The sequence below is a fragment of the Aythya ferina genome (assembly GCF_964211825.1).
Source record: "Aythya ferina genome assembly, chromosome: 2".
Classification (NCBI taxonomy): domain Eukaryota; kingdom Metazoa; phylum Chordata; class Aves; order Anseriformes; family Anatidae; genus Aythya; species Aythya ferina.
Window position 1 is genome coordinate 52,418,699 of NC_140297.1, and position 5,407 is coordinate 52,424,105.

The window sequence follows — 5,407 nt, forward strand, 5'->3', positions numbered from 1 at the left end:
GTTTCCAGCTTGGCAAACACTCACTCCAGAGGGGTTTCCAAATTTCCTCTGTAGCCTCTCGTGACAGCCTTGGATTAATTTTGTCTGGAAAGGAAGATTTATTGCCATTGAGTCACTGCGGCTCACTTTATCTGCTCTATATCTTGAACCCAAAGTTCAGGTGGCATTTCGCTATCACCCCCCTTATCAATTCCCCGTGGGAATACCCTGGCGGGAGGGACCCTATTATTTCTTCCTGCCGACTGCCCATCACCTCTTCTCTTTCTGACTTTCCCTTTCAGCTGCAGCAGCTCTACCGGGGAGCCCTTTCACAACAATGGCTGTGGTTGTGCTGGCTGTAGGAAGTGTGGGCGGTGAGATTCACGCCGCTTCTCCTGCTTCCTCCGAGCATTTTGAGCGTGCTAGCGCCAAAATACCCAAACAAAACCCTCCAAGTTTTTCAGCGAGGTCAGCCTGATACCCAGGGGTGGCTTTAGCTCTGGCTTGCAGCCAAAATTTGTCAGTTCCCACTCGGACGCAGCCGAAGTCCCCCCGGAGCGGCCCTTCTCGGGAGCGCCCCGTGGCCTGGCGGTGGCCCAGATGGCAGCAGCGCTGTGAGAGCCGCTGCTCCTGCGCGGTTCTCAGCACTTTGGGCAGAGGTTAGCTCGCAGGATCTGGCATCTCCAGACCCAGAGCCAGGCCACGGTTCAACTCCAGCTCAAACCCGTCGCCTAAACCCAACCGGGATCTAATTGCGAACGGCGCTGGCGAGCGTGGGAGTTTTTATCTTTCCTGCCTGAGAACAGCTACTCCAAAGTCAGGTAGCCCATATGCTTCTTTATTTGCCCACTTACTTCCCCAACCCCTTTCTGATGAATTGAGCGACGGATGGTTACGTCTGCCTCCAGGGACAGCTCCTCCCAGCCAGCAGCGCTGCCTGGGGACCCCCTGCGCTGCTCCATGGGGTACGTGATTGAAAGGTGACCTAAGGCTCGTGGCGCTGCTGGAGTCATCATGGGACTGCTTCCGCAGCAGGGAGGGAAGGGATGAGCAGTGGTTCAGCTGCTGGGCGCTCTGTGGGGTGGCAGCACCAGCATCAGCCTCTCCGAGGCCAGCGTCACTCACGGCTGCACGCAGTCATGTCATGCACGCCGGCAGCGGACACACAGCAGCTACGGATGCAATCAGGTGTAGTAATTTAGTGTTTTAAATGAAGGGTTTATTTCAGGAACCCGGTGTTTTATTCCCTGTCCTTTATGACTCATTAAGTCAGGTGAGCCACCTCTATTATTTACTTATACCTTTATATTTCAAGGGCAAGTCCTAGATTGATATTTGTATCAGCTGAGCACCTTCTGAGGCCAAGCTCCCTCGTTTATCTGCCTGCTTAGCTATGGATTTATCTCACATTCATACCCATGCCATATAAGTACCTCCTAGACAGCCAGTTCTAGCAGGTTTTTGGCAATTTGCTACACGAGAAGCATCCAGCTTCTGTATTCAGTGCTTGTCAATAACTATCAGTGCACTAATGTAAAAGAAAATCACTTCCATGCACTTCAGTTAGCATTATTATTTTTTGGAAATACATCTGGAACAGAGAGAGAAGGCAAGAACATTTTGATAAGCTCAGGGAGTGCAAATGTGGCAAAAAGTGACATTGCCTATGCATGGAAGAGCTGAGAGAACAGAGAAAATGCCTAAGCAACATTAAAAAAATATATAGGAAAAAAAAAGGATGATGACAAAACGATGACCAAAAAAAAGACCAGCTAACCCCTGTTTCAACTTTCACATTTCCTTTCCATAAAATCATCTGAGAGGAAAGCAGGGTTTTCAGAGATGATATCCCTTGCCCCCTTCCCTCCCCCTAAAAAAGCACTTAATCAGAAAGAGATTTACAAACCACTAAATCAAAGGAGACTGTGAAATTCCAGCCCAAGAAGCGAACAGTGAGATTAAGTGGATTAGCCTACTGTACAGGAATCCAAGGAATGCAGCCTGCATGTGCTTTTGTTGTGGATTACTCAGCAGCAACATTATGGTTTTACATCTCCCAGGAACATATGGGCATGTGCACTTGTGCAAACCAACAAGAAATAGCAGTCCCTAGCACGCTGCTTCGCTGAGCCGGGTGTGCTGATTTCAGCAGATACAGCACTTTCCAGGGAGAAAAGGAGAGCGCAGAACATTTTGCTGTATGAGTTGAAAATGAAGTGGCAAACAAGCTACTCCTAGCAGAAAGAGACACACGCGCCAGCTTAGTTCACAGGAAAAGACATCTCCCTCTAACCATTAACCCTCCACCTGCTAGCGATTCAGCAAAATCCCTTAGTGCATGCACTGCAAAACTTTAGGGAAGTTAGGTCCTGATGGCAGCTTAGTGCTGCAGACTGCTTAACAGCCATTTTAACACTTGGGCTGTATTTTTCGTTTTGTTTTGTTTTGTTTTTAAATCGGGTGCAACATTACATGTAACTTTATAGCCTGCGCAGACAATAGGAAGGGGTTGGCTGGTAACACGGGAAAGAAGCAGTAAGTGATGGGTAAATGAACAAACTATTACTAGCCAGAGTTAACAGTTTGTATTAGCAGCCAGCGATAAATAATTAATATAGCCCTAGGAGATGTAAAGCCACTGACATGGTATCTCTCGTTTGGCTCTAAATGGAACTCGAGATAACCTACTTTGAACAGTAATGTGTTCACAGTATGTGGGAATTAACTGCTCAATGTAATAAGTACTATTGAATTTCCCATCTCTGTATAGACAAAGGGCAACTGCCACCAAAAAAAACACAGTAATAACAGTAACCGAATGATAAAAAAGCAAACAAACCTGCTTTTCATTACATCCTTAAAATGTTATAGGTTAAAATAATCTTAAAAGGGCTTAAAAAACAGCAATTAAATCTTTCCATTTCTGTTTTCCAAGACTGCAGCTGAGAAAACGAAAGAGGCCTAAGTGCCATACCGTGCTAGCCTTGCTAATAACTCTCTGTGAAAAATCTCATTAATTCAGTCTGGCTCTTCAGATCAGCCGCTAAGACCTTGTATTGTCAGTCATCCTCTGGCCTTTTCAGGATTTCCATAGCCTAACTAGCAGAGTCGCCATGGAAACCATGCAGTCATGCTTTGCACATCCCCAGAACTTTTTGTTCCTGACAAAGCTTGAAAAATCACATGCAGCATGGAGAGTTTAACACAGTGAACTAAACCCTGACCCACACTTATAAATGATAAACCCCAGCATACCAGCTTTATTATACATGATTTCCTTACAAGATACTTAGCCAAGCTGGCAAAATGCTGAACCAGACAACACGTGAGGAACACAGCTCCAGAGAGAGGAAACAAACAAACTGAAGTGAAACACAGAGTTTCAGGCTAGTTCTGCCTCCTTTGAAAGCACTAGGAGCACGCCAGTAGGGAAACAAGCAGTTTTGAAGTTGCCTTTCCCTGAAAATGGCATCCTCCGATGAGGAGGTGGCTCTCGTGACCACACGTCATGACAGTGCTGATGGAGTGGTCAGCACCAGGAGCTGGGTGTCCATCTGCAGGGCTGTGAGGTGCCGTGGGGATGCTGCCTGAGCCTGACACAGCCCCAGCCACATGCCACACACAGCAGTGCTGCCTTTAAAATGGGATTGTTCGGCTTGCAGCCCAGGACTGGCAGGCTTGGAGTGTGCATGTGTCCACAGGGAGGAGGCTGGTGACCTGCTCCACAGCCTGGCTGCTCCCCACCAGGCTCTGCCAGCATCACTGGGGCAGCAACCATGAGCTGCACAGATCCTCCTCATCCCTGCCCACACCAACAGCATCACTGACCCATATAAAGAGTTGCTTACAGCCAGCAAGGCATGGGCAAACAAGCAGTCACCGCACCCAGAAACTAGTCCATGGAAAGCCCCACTGGCTGATGCTTCTCTTTTTGGCACTGCCAGAGCCCCACAGCATTTCTCCTTTCTCCTTCCCAGCAGCACTGCCAGTCTCTGTCCGGGGAAGTCTTTGCACCAGGATGCTCTAGGCAGGAGGACCGGTGAGAGCCAGAGAGGTTACGTGTGGAGAAGGAGTCACCGCAGGCCAGACCTGCTTCACCACAGTAAATTCTCAGCACTGGTGTGGATGAGCAGCCGCCTGCTCAGCACAGCGTCTGGGCTTGTGAGAAAAGGAGTGACTCATAGCCGAGGTCATGCTGTAATCCGGGAGGGCTGCCAGGGGAGGGAGAAAGCCACACTCAGTCCGGGCCGTGGTGAGCTCGCTCCTTACGTGGGGCGGAAGACGCAACCCACCAAAGAAGGAGGGTCGGGGAGCCCTGAGTGGGCTGAATTGGTCATCTGGGAGCTGGCGGCCGTGCACTCCCACCCCTGAGTTGCAAATAATGAATTTGGGATTAGGAAGTCGGCCTCACAGGGGATAGCTCAGGAGGTTTTTGGCACACACAGTTCCTCCCTGGTGGGATGCACGAGGTCAGAGCAGGCTTTGTTTCCATGGGGTTCCCCAACCGCATAATGACAACGGATGGAAAACATTTCCCCACCTTCGCCTCCCCCAGCAAGGAGTGGTGCCTAGCCAGCAGGAAGCCCTGTTTCTCCAGGGCCTCTTAGAGGATAACTTCACAACGCCGGCACAACGTGGAACCCTCAGGCCCAAGAGATGTTGCCCGGGTGAGCTGGGACCCTCTGGGGCTGGCCCCATCCAAGCCAGCAGAATTATCTTTCCTCTGCTGTTATTCAGCGAGCGGCATATGCCGATGCTCTCTCCCAAAGCCGTTCACCACCAACGCCAACCATCTGCTTCACTCACCACCCGAGCAGCTGCCGCACGGCCGCAGAGCTTGCGCTTAGGCTACCGGCACGGTGGCAACTGCAACACCTCGCTCACAGGTGGGCATCCAGCTCCTTTCCATGGCAAGGACCTGGCTGGCCCAGCCAAGCCCTCAACGCTATTTGCAAGACCAGAGGAAGCAGATGGCACGGGGCCGGGGCAGGGACCCAGGTGAAATGACAGCTACCGCTTGTGGCAGCTTCTGTTTATTCATTTGCCTGTGAGGACTGAGAGGACCTGGCCACATGGGACATCCCTGGGAGACGATTTTATGCAAAAGCCTTGATTGCTGCTTGCTGTGCTGTGAAATTGTACATGTGTTGGATTAAAAGCAGTAAAACGTCTTTGCATTTCCTGCCCCTGATCTCTTATTTCCCTCAGCTTTGCCTCTCTTGCAGCCAGGGCCAAGAGCCTCTGGCAGCCCAGGGACTGCCAGTGCCTGAAGCACTGCCTTGAAGCCCAAAAAATCATAATGGCTCCTCACCTGCTGAATACAGATGGAGACACAGTCAACGTCATCCTCACCCCCACCAGAGAGGGCAGAATTATTAAAATACAGCAAGATGACAATATGTACCGCTTCAAAATTCAGAAAGGAGTG

General features: G+C 50.1%; 1 long non-coding RNA gene across 1 annotated transcript; it reads left to right on the plus strand.

Annotated features, from left to right (window-relative positions):
• Positions 1-648: 648 nt before the first annotated feature.
• LOC311431999 lies at positions 649-5,150 on the plus strand. Its single transcript, XR_014689763.1, has 2 exons — positions 649-800; positions 3,960-5,150. It is a non-coding gene; the product is annotated as an uncharacterized lncRNA (long non-coding RNA).
• The last annotated feature ends 257 nt before the right edge of the window (positions 5,151-5,407 follow it).